General features: G+C 35.7%; 1 non-coding gene and 1 pseudogene across 1 annotated transcript; one reads left to right on the forward strand and one right to left on the reverse strand.

Annotated features, from left to right (window-relative positions):
- LOC127490926 (cyclin-I pseudogene) overlaps positions 1-13,365 on the forward strand; it is a 36,186-nt pseudogene extending 22,821 nt beyond the window's left edge.
- A 2,629-nt stretch (positions 13,366-15,994) lies between these two features.
- Positions 15,995-16,124, reverse strand: LOC127482554 (small nucleolar RNA SNORA63). Its single transcript, XR_007919800.2, has one exon. It is a non-coding gene; the product is annotated as a small nucleolar RNA SNORA63 (small nucleolar RNA).
- Positions 16,125-16,837: the final 713 nt, after the last annotated feature.

Here is a 16,837-nt window from a genome sequence, read left to right on the forward strand (position 1 = left end):
GACCAGGAGGAAGCACCTGGCTCCTGGCTTCGAATCGACACAGCGTGCCAGCCGCAACACACAGTCTGTAGCGGCCACTTGCGGGGTGAACCAACGGAAAAAGGAAAACCTTTCCTTCTCTGTCTCTCTCTCTCTCACTGTCTAACTCTGCCTGTCAAAAAAAAAAAAATTCATTTACACGGGACTGCGCTGTGGTGCAGTGGGTTAAAGCCCCGGCCTGCAGCGCCGGCATCCCATATGGGCGCTGGTTCGAGTCCCAGCTGCTCCACTTCCAGTCCAGCTCTCTGCTATGGCTTGACCATTTGGGTAGTGAACCAGAGGATGGAAGACCTACCCCTCCTTCCCTTCTTCCCTCCCCCCTCTTCCTCTCTTCTTCTTCCCCCCCCCCCCCAGGCTCTACTTCTCTCTGTAACTCTTTCAAATAAAGTAAATCTTTAAAAAAAAGTATTTTACTTAGAAAGGGCACACACATAAGTGCACAAGCAATTACATTCTTGTCCTGTTTCACTCCATAAATATCTGCAAGGGTCCCAGGTTGGGACACAGGCCAAAACTGGGAGCTCCCACAATGGAAAAGAGGAACCTAACTACTTGTGCTATTAGCAGAGCTTTCCAGGTTTTGCTTTAGTAGGAATGTGGAGTTGGAAGCCAACTGAATCAGTTGGAATCAATCTGAATTCTATGATATGGAATGTGGTATTTCAACTGGTATCTTACCCACTAGGCAAAGTCTTGCCCCTAAATATTTTTAAGAAAAGAAATATAACTGATAGTCTATGAGAGGAAAAATTGCAATCATAAAAATAACAGAAAACAAAAACAATGTTAAAACATAGTCAAAGACAACAATAACGGACTGTATAACTTTATGAAAGAAAAAGTACAAGAAAGGATTTTGGTTGCTTCACCATGAAGAAATGATAACTGAGGAAACAGAAATATTGCCCTGATTGAAACGTGAAACAATATACACATGTATTAAATATCACACACTTTTATCATACATAAAAGTATGTACATTTGTGTTAGCTAAAAATAAAAATCTGGCCATAAAACTGAATATATCAATATTCATTTTAAAATATGAATGATCTAAGTATTACAGTTAAAAGGCAGAAACTATAACTGGAAAAGAAAATATAGTACATAGACACACATGGAAGTATTATCCAGCCTTTAAAACAAAATAAAATTGAGTCATTTGCAACCACATGGATGGATCTGAAGGACGTTATCCTAAGTGAAATACGTAGAGCACAGAAAGACAAAGACTCCCTTATACATAGAATCTAGGAAAGTCAAACACAGAAACAGAGTGTAGCAAGATTACCAGAGGTTAAGCAGGTGGGTGGGGATGAGAAGAGACCAAACTTTCAATTAGAACAAGTTTTTGAGATAACGCACAGTGTGATGGATGTAGTTAATACTGTACTGTACATTTCAAAGTTACTGAATAAATTCAAAATGCTCTCACTATACAAAAGTGGTGTGAAAGGCAAGCTATGTTAGTTGGCTGTATTTTATCATTTAACAATGTACGTATGTATCAAAACATCACTTGGCTTCCATTTATTGTCTATTAAAATGAAAAGCATGACCTATCTTCTATTAGTAAGAAACTCATCATAAATATAAGGACTAAGGAAGGTGGATTAAAAGTAAAGGAATGCAGAAATATATACCAGGCTAATACTAGTGAAAGGAAAACTCAGTGACTGTTTTAGGCGGAGCCAGCTTCACAGCAAGGAAAATCACCAGAAATAGAAGGGGATATATAAATACATAAAGAGAGACGAGTCGATCTCCAGGAGGACATGGCAAATCTTAGTGGGCATCTGCATAAGAATAAAACATAAACATGCACACTTACTATGTGTCTCTTAAATGCCTGTGAGGAGGCAGGCGTTCAGCCTAGTAGTGAAGATAAATGTTAGGACATCCATGTGCCACCATAGAATAATTGGCTTAAGAGAATGCACAAAGAAGTCATAGAGAGGCTAAACACATTTTCAGAATAGATCTAACAAAAGACTTATATAATAATATATAATACTATATAAATATATATAATGCAATAAGAGCACAAATGACCCAATTTAAAAAAAAAGATTAAATTTGAGTTTAAATACCTCACCAAAAGAGATACACAGGTGGCAAATAAGCATATGAAAAAAAATCCTTAACATCATATGTCATTACGGAATTGCACATTAAAGCCATATTAGCTATCATTACACACCGTTTAGAGTGGCTAAAATCCAACACACTGACAGCATTAATTGCTGTCCAGGGTATGGAGCAACAGGAACTGTCATTTGTCACTGATGTGAATACAAAATGGTGCAGCTACTTTAAAAGACAGCCTGGCATTTCTCACTAAGCTAAACAGTCATACCATATGTTCCAGCAATCACACTCTTTGGTATTTACACAAATGAGTTGAAAACTTGTGTCCACATAAAAACTTGTACCCAAATATTTAAAGCAGATTTATTCATAATTGTGCAAGATTGGTAGCAACAAAAATACCCTTCAAAAGGTGAATGGATAAACATAATAGTGGTGATATATATAAGATGTTATTCAGTGAAAAAAAAACAAATTATCAAGCCACAAAACAACAAGGAAGAGGTTTAAATGCATATTGCTATCTGAAAGTGGCCAATCTGAAAACACCACATACTTTATGATTTCAACAATATGACATTCTGGAAAAGACAAACTAAAGACAATAAAAAGATCCGTGGTTATCAGTGGCTTGAGCTGATATACAAATAAATTAAATAAGTAAATCAGTGGAGCTCAGAGGAATTTTAGGGCAGTGAAATGATCCTGATGGATAGTAAAATGGCAGTTACATGATATGTATTTGTCAAAAACCTATAGAATGGTAAAAAGTAAGGTGTGAACCCTAAAATAAACTGCTAACTTTCAATTAATGCATTAATACTGGCTTATCAATTATAATTAATGTACCAACTAACCCAAGATATTAAAACCAAGAAAATTATATGTGGAAGGTGAAAGGTCATAGGGGAACTCTGTGTCTTAAGCTTTTCTGTAAATCTAATTATCTCCAAAACAAAATACTGATTAAAAGAAATAAATCTTAGGATTTTTGTGTTGTTTTAAAGACAGTATGATGTAGTTCATCCTGTTTGATTTAGAAATTATTACCAAAGAGCTGAGTATTACCTCCAAAACTAAAACTTTACATTTGTAGTATTGCTTTAGGGATTAAGCAGTAGTCAGTGAAAAAAAGGATATTAGAGTATGAAGTAATATCTAGACTAGGTATTGGGAAATATCTCATACAATACACCAGCAATACATTCATTGGAAGACACAAAATACCCACCATCTACATGGGAGTGGGGGAGTAATAAGAGGTCAACAGCTTTCTGGTATATGGTTTTAGCTCTTTGCCATGTTTGACATAACATGACAAGAAACCCACCACAAAGCAGCTAACTGGTCACTTTGCAGGTGAGAATGAAAGGGAGTAGCAAAGTGTCAATAAACTGAGAAAACATCTGAGCAAAATTAAAAGGGAAACTGCTTTTTACTGAAGGTGGCCATTGAATGGAATTTGAACTTACTACAAGGATTAAAACAAGGTCATGGACATTACATAATCCAAAGTTTAAAAGTGGAGATGCATTGAAGCAGTGCTTAAAAATTCTTCTCCATTATACTCTAGATTTGATCATATTTAAAAGGTACTGCAAGCCTGGCGCTGTGGTGCAGCGAGTTAAAGTTCTGGCCTGAAGCACCGGCATCCCATGTGGGCACAGGTTCTAGTCCCTGCTGCTCCTTTTCTGATCCAGCTCTCTGCCATGGTCTGGGAAAGCAGTAGAAGATGGCTCAAGGACCCCTGCACCCACATGGGAGACCTGGAAGAAGCTCCTGGCTCCTGGCTTCGGATCAGCACAGCTCCGGACGTTGCAGCCATCTGGGAAGTGAACCAGAGGATGGAAAACCTCTCTCTCTGTCTCTACCTCTCCGTAACTCTGTCTTTCAAATAAATAAAATAAATCTTTAAAAATAATAAAAAATAAAAGGCGTTGCTATAAAGTGAGTAGCCAGTATAGGAAACCCAATAGTAGCTACATATAAACATTGATTTAAAGAAGTATGGTAGACTATTGATATGAGGGAACATGCTGCTTTTCATATACTGTGATAGGTATAGTACATTGTACATATCTATAAAGTCAATCTCCTCCATATATAGCGTCCACTTTGAAAGAAACAAACAACTTGATCTTCAGTTCAATTTCTAATCTACATTTTGAATTTGTTAAATAAAACTCATGGATTTACACTGGAATTCCTAGTAAAATACCAAAGTTTAAAATATTCTACTTTTTTATAACTAAGCCTTCCAAAATTAGAGACATTATGCAAAAACCATAATAACTTCCTTCAACTGAAAATCTACTCATAATGATCTGAATTAGTTTCCATAAAAGAAATTTTGAATAGACAAATTAACTTTAATTACAGAATTCGAATCCATATTAGAAATCAATATGACATTGATAGTAAAAAATGATATGCTTTACATATTACCATTGAACCAGAATAACACCATTATGTTCTCTGTTGGAATTATAATGCTAACTTCTATCAATCATTAGGTTATATATAATGGAGCAAGTGCAGAAATATTAGTCTAAAATAATTTACAGGATAATAAAAATAACAGCTTTGAGTTTAAGAATTTAATTTTAAAATTAAAATGACAACACAAAAATCTTCAAATATCATAGAAGTAAACTTCAATTTTTCAATTTAGATGACATTTTTATTTTTAGTAATATGTTGGGTCAATTGCTGGAATGATAGTTTAGTGAAAGCAAAAACGAGTGCATTATGGAAGTTTTTATCTCAATTTTTTTCTACCCAAGATCTATTTTTTTGACTGATACTCTTACTTTATGATATCACAGCCTCTCAACCTTTTTCACCTCAGCAGGGAGCATCACATAAAAGATTCTTGAAAGGGTAATGGCATTCACTGCATTACTAATCTATTCTTTCAACTGCTGATTAGCATTGAAATTGATTTTGAACTTCTTGTGACTAAAATGACATTAATCTAGCATTTGCTGTTAAAAACATAACACCTATTTCATGTTAGCAGGTGATGAAACATCATTAATTTGATAACTTGATGGTTCCAACTCTTTACAAGCCATAAAAAATATTAGTCCAAAAGAGCTCTAAAGAGAAAGTAACTGCAAATGTCTTCAACTACTGCAGACTGAAAAGTCTTCCTTTTGGAGGAACTATTCGGATTAAGCAGTTTCTGTGTGTGCAGACAACTTTGGAATTCACATGAGAATCTTTTTGTAACTTAGAGATTCTTAACCTTAGCTGGCTATTAGAATCACTGAATGTGCTTTTAAAATAATGACACCTTGACTCCAGCCACACAGGCTAAATTTCTTGAGGTATGGGACTAAAACATCAGTATCATATAACATGATGTTTTGAAATATGTAAATACATTCTAGATTGCCTCAATTATACAAGTAAACATAGATTGTCTCCTGTGGTTATTTGTTTTTTTTTTTTTAATTTTATTTAATGAACATAAATTTCCAAAGTACAGCTTATGGATTACAATAGCTCCCCCCCCCCATAACTTCCCTCCCACCCACAACACTCCCCTCTCCCACTCCCTCTCCCCTTCCATTCACATCAAGATTAATTTTCAATTATCTTTATATACAGAAGATCAATTTAGCATATATTAAGTAAAGATTTCCTCCTGTGGTTATTTGTGTGTGTGAAAACATTTAAACCTACTGTCTTAGTAATTTTCAAAACAGAATGCATTTTCTTCAGTCACCATGTTTTACAACAGATTTCTTGAACTGGTAACTCCTTAGTTTTTATGCACTAGGTTTTAAGATTTTTGTGTCCTTTCATCAATATCTCTCTCTCCAGCTCCCCGTTCTCCTAAGACCCTGGTGAGATTCTACTCTGTATTCCTATGAGTCCAACTTTTACTAAGGGCCAGTGATGAAAACCTATTTTAACTCAGCATTTAGGTACCCATGTCATCTATTCCCACTATCATGAGATCACAATGTGTGTTCCTAATCTACCTACAAATATTAAATGTAAATACTGAGTATATTTGTTCTGACTCATGAACAAATTTTGGGCAAAAAAATGACAGTGATATCTATATTTCCTTTGTGATATTATTACTAAATCATACTTTATATTACTGTCAACAGTTTTCAAAACTTTTCAATAAAATCATTTTTTATTTACACAGGAAAAATTGTAAATGTTTCCGGCACCGCAGGCGGAGGATTAGCAAGTGAGTCACAGCGCCAGCCTAGCCTACTCTTAACATGTGCACCTGACCACAGTTCTGACAAGTAGACATTCTAGAGATGTATCATACATTTAACAAGTGAATACACACACTTTTTCTGGAAGTTTAAAAGTGATAAAATATCTTATTTAAAATCGCATTATCCTTAATCATACAGCTAGTATTTGAAAACAGAGATAAGCAGCTTTCAAGTGACTCCCAGTGATTTCTGCCTCTTTATATTATGACTTTTTGTAATCTCTTTTCATTCTGCACAGGCTAGATCTAGTGACCTGCTTCTAGCAAATGTGATGGAACATGAAAAAGTTCATGGAAATGTATTTTATGAAGAAACCACCATGCATGGATTTCAAAAATTTTGCACCAAAATAAACTTACTGTTAAATATATTTTTCATGAACCTTTTGAAGCACTCTTGTAGGATATAGCAAATGTGATGAAATGACACTTCAAAGATTAGGTTAAAAAAGACACTGACTTACCTCTTTTTCTTCCTCTTTCCCTTCCCTCTCAGCATTTGCTTACTTTGGTAAAGAAAGCTACTAAGTCTTGAGCTGCCTTATGAAGAGGACCTGCGATAAGGGATTCTAAGAAATCCCTGGCCAGCAGTCAGCAAGGAACTGAGGCTCTAAATTCTAATTGCCATAGCATGTGAGCTAAATCCTACCAAGAGTCAGGTGAGTGAGCCTGGAAGCAGATCCAGCCCTAGACAAGACACGTGATGATTACAGCTATAGATGATACCTTGATTGAAGTCTTCAAGAGACCCCAAGTGCTGGACCTAGCTAAGCCATACTCATATTACTGAAAAACAGAAACTTGATTGTTCAACTTTTATTTATTTATTGGAAAGGCAGTTACAGAGAGAGAGAGAAAGAGAGAGAGAATCTTCAATCCACTAGTTCTCTCCCTAAATGGCCGCAATGGTTAGGACTGGGCGAGGCCAAAGCCAGGAGTCAGATGCTTCACCCAGATCTCCCACATGCGTGAACAGGCCCAAGTACTTGAACCATTTTCTGCTGCTTTCCTAGGTCATTTTCATGGAGCCAGATCAGAAGTGGAGCAGCTGGGACTTGAACCCATATGGGATGCCAGAGATATAGGCAGCAGCTTAACCCACTGTACCACAGCACCTATTCCTAGTCCAAAATGTTAATGTTTTATCCACTAAGTTTTGGGATAATTTATTAGCAGCAATAGATAACTAATACCTAATCTAAGTTTGAATTGCATTTCCACTCTGGCTATCATTTCTGTGTGTGATTCAGCTGCTCACATTGTCTTTTTCAACTATCATTTTCTTTTACTATTCCCTTTTGATAGCATATATATGATTCACAGTTTTCAAAGTATAAAAATGGATATAAAATCAGAGTATCGCTGAGCAATTATGTTTTTTAAAGTTAAGGAGATACATTAGTCCCTCTGATTTCAAACTCTAATTTTGAAAGGATGATTACCAAGAGGAATACTGTTGTTTTCTCTTTGCAGCATTCCTCTTTAGTTCTATTCTCCGGGATGAAACAGTGATCAACTTAATAGGTGAGGACTTTATATAATTGGATGACATTATTACCTGGGTACACGGTCACTGAGATACACAGCAACAGCAATCTTTCTGACACTCTGGACGTACACATTAGTGAGTTAGAGAAAAGTATATCTCTTTAGGTTTCCTGCTACCAGGTGGTCTGCACTTTGCTTACGGTCTAAGGCTTGACAATGCCCTTGTCTCTGATGTACTCTCTTTGCAAGGTAACTAAGTTGGTGAAGCAAACTGAAATGGTACTTAAAGACGTCTAGGATGCCTAGGTAAATGAACTCTTTGCCTGCATACAGTTAAAATTCTCCAAATACAGACCTCAAGCCTAGATTTGAGATGTTTGATAGGAAAAATCCAATTTTGGCTCCAGCTTGAATTTGTGCTTCACATGTTACATTTAATGAAGGCTAAAGATTATTGAGTGATAGAACCACTATTAAAGCTAAAAGAAGATGCCAACTGGCTCTTTGAACATCATTTCTAAGTAGTAGAAATCAGTGATAAAGGGAGAAAAGTGATTTTACAAAGAATCTCCAGCAAATTCCAATTTATCATCACTTATTAGACATGTTATAATTTCCTTTCATCCTCACCTGTAAAATTCACTTACGTGTTTATTTTTGTAATTTCATGAAGATGTTGTGATGACTAAGTAAGAATACAGCTTATATTAATTGCTATAGTAAAGTTGTGCTGGGCATGGAAAAGAAATGTGAATGAATACACAGCATCTATGCAATGTTTTACAAGGCATCAAACTTGTATCTCTAAAATATAAATAAATAATGATGTTTATCCGTCTGATTTCAATATTGTTCTTCTTGTTTATACCATACTCTATATTCAATCACGCATACCTCCTTTGTATTCTACACACAACTGCCCTGATTCTTACTTCAAGGTCTTCATTGTGCTTCCTTCTACAGAATGCTCTTTAATCTGATTGGATGCAGCTGTTTCCTTGTTTGCTCCTTGCCCACCTGAGGCTCTCGTCACTTTGAGGAAGAACCCCCTAACCATTTTTAATAAAAACGAAAAAATTTCCCATACCTCCATCACTCTCTGTCTGTATTAGTCTACTTTTCATTACTTTAACTAAAATATCCAAAATAAGCTTTTGGGGAAAGAAAAGGTTTATTTCATCTAATGGCTTGAAGGTTAGAGTTCAGGGTCAGGCAGCTCCATAGTCTGGCATCTATGGAGGCTGGACATGGCAAGTGTGGAAAAACAATCACATATAGTGAGCCAAGAAGCACAGAGAGCAAACATAGGCTGAACTCAAACTCAAATAATAATCATCCCATGGTATGTCTCCAATGACCCAAACTCCTCCAGCCAGACCCCACCTCTTTGGACAGCCATAATTAGATTAAGACTCACCTTACTCCATCAACTGTAACATTAATACCAGAGTCTAAACATCTTGCATGAGTTATGGAGAGACAAGTCCTACGTGTACCCATGACACTGTCCCTTTAGCCTACCTTATGTTATTACATAGCACTTACCACTGTTATATACAATGTTATTTTTGCTTTAGTTTATTATCTGTTTTATCCCACAAAAGAGAATGTGACCTGAAGACAATAACTCTATCACAGTAAACGGATAGTCTATCTAAAAACAGTCTTTAAAATGCACAAAATTGCTGAAAAAATACAAAGCAATCAAATGGACAAACTACTCTTATCAGTAGATAGTAGGTGACTAATGTATGTAATTTCTCCAACTACAATGCTACCCTGAACTTCAAACCTCAAATCAGGAGACAGTTAGTATAACAGTCATCACAAGTGGAAATAGATAAGTCAAAATAGGCATAATATCCAAATAATCTGATAAATTTCAAATAAAGGGTATCAGAGGCCAAGATGGTATCATCAATAAACAGATGATCAGGAAGAGTATCTATACATTGTAATGAATGTAAGTCAGACTTTAAACCAACACAATACTTTGGCGAGCAAGAGGGTACATAAGGCAAAAAGACCCAATGACCTTTTGAGCAAACTAAGGGTCTTAGTCAAGCAGCTTCAAGACTAAGCAGAAGTGAAGAGTGAAGCGAAGAGAAAGGAACCCATCATTGCCAGGTAAAATCTATTCATCATTGGCAGTGTCTGAGAAAGTAAGCACCTTTTTTTCAGCAACTTACTATCTCTGGTATGATTTGAAATTCTGAATACCAAGTGTATTGCTTTGGATGTGATTATATTTTAAACCAAGCAATTATTTTTAATCTGATGCCAAACCAATCAAAAGCATGTGTAGCCTTTCCACATTTGCAGATGTTGAAGTGGTGCCTGCCAAAATATAGATGCCTAATAATTGTGTTTTTCATGGAGGATAAGCACAACTATTTTTCACTTCTAATGCTAGGGAAAATCACTTTTTTTCTGAGAATGTATTTGAGTATTGTTTAAAAGATAGGAGAATTAATAGTATGCAAATGTACTAAAGATTAACCTTCCTTGGGAAAAAAGAATTCAATATATTTTTCAATAAACCGTCAGAACAACATATTATTCTTTGATTAAATAACACATTTATGTTTTTTAATTTCCTGCTGTAATATAGAAATTTCAGAAGATAGGTATTTAACTTGAAAATTAACTAAAAATGACTGAAATACTGCCTTATTTTAAAATGATTATTCTGACAATGCTTTTGCCACACTCAAGGTGAAAATCATGCCAATGGCCTATGGTCCTGCCGTTTTAAAATAAGTAAACTGGTAGAAAATCATGAAAGAGTCTCACAAAAGAACCTGGGGACTATAAAAATAGGAAAGCAACAATAAAAATCTCAGGAAAACAAACACGTAATATATGTTTCACTAAAGTCAAAGAAAAACGGAATTCAAGAAAAATCTCTGAGGTACAGCAATGACCTTTAAAAGCTGCTATAAAACAAAGAAAATAAAAATAAATATATGTGACATTGAATATTTGAGTCTATTCCAAAAAGTAAGAGTGTATATATACAAATAAAAGTATACCAGAAAATAGCCTTCCCTAGCCTCTGTATGGTTCAATACACAGGATACCAAAGCAGGAATCTGTCATGATATTTCTATGATTTGAAGCTTTTTCAGAAAAAAGAAGAATTGATACCAAACCTACCGCTGAATATACCATTTTATAAATAGCAATATGCATTTGCTTCTTGATAAAGAGTATATATATATATATATATATTATATATATATATATTACAGCCAGGATGATATGTTTGATATACTTGATGCTTAGTCCAACATTAGAGCATAGATAAGTCCATAAGCATGTGAGTACAATGAAAGAAAATAGTTATTTCCCTCAAGTTTTGTAGGCATATGTTGTGTGTCACAGAGCTTCCCTGAAGAGCTATGATCTTCACCCTCTTGCTTGTAATTACTCAACATACTACCATTACTCTCTATGAAGGATCTTTAAAATGTTCGTGCCAAATGCATGTTATAAAAAAAAACTATGCATGGTTTTAAAACATTTTTTGCACCAAAATGTATTTAGTTTTTCCACAAACTTTTTGAAGTTCCTTGTATTGTAAAATCTGAAGAGATTTTTCTATAAATTTCAAAGATCAATAGAAAAAGAAAAGAGAGCAAAGTAAAGTATAGTGAAATGAGACTAATGATATGCTTCAAAAATATTGGGAGAAATCAATATTAATAGATGAATAAGCGAAAGTGATGCTGAACATAAAGACTTAGTAAGAGCAAATATAAATTAGATACAGTTCAATATTAGATGATGTTATGAAAAGTTAACTATGAGAAACTAAGATTATTGTTGACTACTGGGGCCAGAAAATATGCAGTCACTAAGCTTTGAATTTTACTTCAGAGATTAAGTTTGTTCAAATCTTATCATTTCATTGAACTCTGAAGTAATCTTTCTATTCTACTTGAGACTATAAAAAAATTGAAGATTTAATGTTATTTTTACTTTTATTTTGTTCTCTCAAATGTCTTTGAAAAATAAATTGAACCTATATATTTCCTATTTCTGTTGGTTTTTGAATCATATTGATGTTTCCTTATTCTTTGACTAGAAAGAAATTCACCCACATTTTCTTCTAATAGTTTTACTATTTTATTTGGCTCACTTACATATTTGATTCAAAGAAAATAAATTTCTAATTTCATTTGTTATACAAGGAAGAATGGATCCAGTATTATAACTGTTCCCAGCATTGCCTATAAAAATGTCATTCTTTCTATTAAGATCATTAATGTATATTATTTCCATCTGCAGACTTAAATGCTGACCGCAGAGACCATTGGTTCCCAGGTAACATTACAGTATTATAGTCAAGAGAAGTGACCAGTTGAGGCCACTGTCATAGGTGGTTAAAGAAATCACCAGAGCAGTCAGAGTGAGTAAAGTTGGATTTATTGAATATGTTTCAAGACAGCAGTGGGTGAGAAGGATAGCTAGAAGCTGACTAATGCTACAACACAGACTGCATCTGGGATGTATATAATTCAGACTGCTGCTAGCTAGGGACTTTCCCACCACTAGAGACTGTCCCATCACTAGTAATTTCCTTATTACTAGAGGCTCTCCCATCATTAATGATTTCCTTATTACCAGATGCCCAGGTGACCTTTCAACATACCTCAATCATGACCAAGACCAACCAGCTTAGACAGAAAATATCTACTATATTTTAAGGACTACTGAAATTTATGAGAGAATTTTAGTACTGAAGTTGTTGGAAGAAATAGTTTCTGTGGATGTTTCTTCTGAAATTCTGAGAATGGAGAGAATTATTCCAGACTATTCATTCGCACAGCCACACTATTGGATTTTCTTCATGTTTTCCATGTCATTTCAAGATCAACTAGGCCACAGTTCCTTTTCAGTTTGCCTAAATTGGAGGCCATCTCAACATTTGGTAGTTCTTGTCAAGCAACTTTCTCATTGTATGACCTGCAACCTTCTGCAGTTAAAGGATCCATGCATGGTTGCTCTATGATTAGATTGGAAATGGAGAAGCTCATTCCTGGTTGGCTGTGTCTTGGAATTGAACAACTCTAGCTAACACAAACGGATAGCTCCAACTGATCCACTGTGGCAAAGGTTGTGGCACGTCACCCATTTCTGTTACCTTCTCCGCCCCTAAACTCCATGCCAGCACACCCTGGTGACTGGTGACAAAGGAATGTTCAGATTACATCTTTCTTCTGTCCCAGATGCAGATTCCTCCAAGCACAACAGCAAGCCAGAAATATCAGTCAGAGGTGCAGCAGTCTTCTACCTCATCTCCCATCTACTACTGGGTGTAGGCATTCCTCTGCTAGATGCCAAGTACAGGAAATGGAAGTGGATGACATCTATGATGGATTCAAACCATTCCTGATGAAGATAATGTTCCAGAAAATGTGATTTCTGTGTGGCACTAATTTATCAAGACAAGAGGGACGTGCTTCCCTTTTCCACCTTTACAGCCTGTTTCTGTTATGTAGTTTCAACAGGTTTTACTTTCAAGTGCAAACTAAGGCAGACTACTCTGGGAATAAGAACATGGACAAACATCAGAAAAGGCTATACAAGGATAGGTACCTTCTCAGGCTGATCTGAGGTGATCTAGAAACAAACGTTACTTGTATGGCTAATTGTAAGTCAACACTTAACATATAATATGCCAAAATATTGTATTTATATAAAAAATCCAAAATATTTCCAAAAATAAAGTTCATCATGTCAGTTTTACTTTCTCTGAGAAAATGTAATAATATAGCTTGTATCATGTAAAAATTTATATTTAATAGATTTTTTAATTCTAAAATACACAGCTTACAAATCTGGTACCCAGAATCTTGGGTTTAATTTTCCTGTTGCTTTTGCTTCTCTACTGAATACCTAATGCAGTATATGCATATTGATCTACACCATGACTTCCACCGAATAGGAAACACCCCAAACATTTAAATCAATTTAATAAATTATTTCCATATGCCAGCCTTGGTTAACACTAATTCAACTCCCAATTAGTTTGGAAAAGTTACACTGAAATTGTCTCAAAAGAATCAGAGGTGGTCGGCCGGCGCTGTGGCTCACTAGGCTAATCCTCCGCCTTGCGGCGCCGGCACACCAGGTTCTAGTCCCGGTCGGGGTGCTGGATTCTGTCCCGGTTGCCCCTCTTCCAGGCCAGCTCTCTGCTGTGGCCAGGGAGTGCAGTGGAGGATGGCCCAAGTGCTTGGCCCCTGCACCCCATGGGAGACCAGGAGAAGCACCTGTCTCCTGCCATTGGATCAGCGCGGTGTGCCAGCCGCAGCGCGCCGGCTGCGCGGCCATTGGAGGGTGAACCAATGGCAAAAGGAAGACCTTTCTCTCTGTCTCTCTCTCTCTCACTGTCCGCTCTGCCTATCAAAAAAAAAAAAAAAAAAAAAAAAAGAATCAGAGGTGGTCATAAGAGAAGTTTTCACATTACTACTTCAATTTTGTCTCATTTCAATTTCTATATATTAAAAGCAAAATTACTGTTTTTATTTTATTTTAAAGTGATGCTTAAAGGCAACATGTAAACAGAATACTGGTAGATTTGTTGAAAGTATTTCTGACATTTCTATTTAAAGAATTTGTGAGGGGCTAGCTCTATGGCGTAGCAGGTAAAGCCACAGGCTGCAGTGCCAGCATCCTAGATGGGCCCTGGTTCGAGTCCCAGCTGTTCCATTTCCCATCCAGGTCTCTGTTATGGCCTGGGAAAGCAGTAGAAGATAGCTAAGTTCTTGGGCCCCCAAACCTGTGTGGGAGACCCAGAAGAAGCTCCTGACTCCTAGCTTTGGATTGGCACAGCTCCAGCCGTTAGGGCCATCTGGGGAGTGAACCAGTGAATGGAAGACTCTCTTTCTCTCTCTGCCTCTGTCTCTATGTAACTCTGCCTTTCAAATAAAATAAAAGAATTTGTGATAAAGTAATATATCCAGATGCTCACCAGAGATATATGTGTATAGCAAACAAATCTAGACTTTTATAATTGATAAGTTTTCACTCATTTGTATTCAGTAGAAGAGATTGTCTAAATGTAAAGGTAGCCCTATGATCTGAGTCTGTAACATGTATCAAATAAATCCCATATCCTAGTTTTAGGTAAATCTATTAGGATTTTCTTGATAAAAGTTTCTTCCCCTCCCACTTCAACCTACCTCTATTTCTCATAATGGCTTCACAGTCTGAAGAAGAAAGTATTAGAGTCAGAACCAGGCACTGGTGATAAAAGCACTGGTTATAATAAAAGTCCTAATGAGCTTTACCTCTGAGGGCCATTTTTGGAAGACTGATTAATAACCCTGTTCCTTGCCTCTCCCTACAGATAGATAACTTCAGTGTGGGAATGGACTGTATCTTCAATAATCAAATTTGTTAGCTTTTACCAGGTGTTCTTCAATTTTCCCATATTGTTTGATTTTATATGTGACTGCTAACCACATATAAATATGTGTTAAATTTGACTTAATGCATGTACTCACTCTGAAAAAAATATATAGAACCTGTAACCAACTCAGGCTTGCAGCTGAGGTATCTTACTGGTTATTATTGGTCTAATCTTTAGTTTGACTTGCTGAATACACTTCAAATTTGATTTTTCAACCAGATTCTAATTATTGAAGTTAACGTATTATTTTATGTGCCTTCCATTTTTTTCCTTTTCTGGATAACTGATCTTTTTGGTTCCTTCAAGTACATATTTTTGACCAACTTGTCTAGGGTTGGAGCTAGGGACTTGATATCATGTTAATTAAAATTTTTAAATAATCACTAATTGAGAACAAACAAATTTTTGGATTCTTTCTAGCCAAATAAATATTCTTTCTTAATATTTAAATCTATTTTGAGAAATACATTTTAGTTATCTGCATAGGTTTTATATATTATTTAATGACTTTATGTATAAGACTATTTAACATTTGCTATCACAACCATCTTTTAGTATTTCATGTTAATGATATTTTGTGTTTTATTTAAATAAATGAAGGCTATTTGGCTTTAGTATATTAATTGTAAAAATTTATACTCTATATTCTTTTTTTTTTCTGCAAATAAACAAACCTTTATTCAAAAATCACTGCTCAGGTCACTGATTTTATCAACTTGCATGAGCCCAAGCGTCCCTGGCTGCTATAGGGGTAGAGCAGACAGGTATAGTAAGAAACAACCTTACTTTGAGTGGGGGAACGACAACACAGCACTAAACAGCTATGCTGTAGTCTGAATCCTGCTTCTCTATTGTATATTCTTAATGTTTGCTTTAATTTTGTGAGGGATTTTGCAGAAGATTCCCAGATGTATATTCAAGTTATATGAAAACAGAGTCTATATTATGTTTTCCTTTCCAATTCTAATAACTGTCATTGTTTTATCACACCTAATTACAAGGCCTCATATCTTTAAACTTACGTGTCAAGAACTATGAAGGGTTGGATACTTTCCTTTGCTTCCAAACTATCAAATACTGCCACAGTTCCAAGTGTGCAGACAGAAGACATCCTACTCTTGGGTCAAATACAAAGGATTTTGTTGCCAACAACATGAGCTTCATATTCTGTTTGTTCTTTTTGCATGCCAAATTCCACTTGTTATAGGGAGCAGCCCTTGTAGTTGCTGTATCCTCAGTGGTTTCGGGTCATAATAGATAAACTCCCAACTTAGAACATTTCCAGTCTAACAAGGGGAAATAAATGGATCCATCCAACTTTTGTCCCAGGAGAAGATATATATTATCTTTACTGTCCTGGTCACTAAACATGTCTGCTCTTTGCTCTTCAGGGTGACATGCCTATCTTCCAAACTGTTTATTAGATAAACACACTTGAAAATATATTTTGAAGCAAAAGTTGATACAAGAACTGCAGGAGGAATAGAGATTCTTCTGCTAGCATGATGTTACGTAGTAAGGAAGATAAAATATATGCTTTTTATCTGGCTTCTGGCTTC

Source organism: Oryctolagus cuniculus, chromosome 11 (assembly GCF_964237555.1).
Source record: "Oryctolagus cuniculus chromosome 11, mOryCun1.1, whole genome shotgun sequence".
NCBI lineage: Eukaryota > Metazoa > Chordata > Mammalia > Lagomorpha > Leporidae > Oryctolagus > Oryctolagus cuniculus.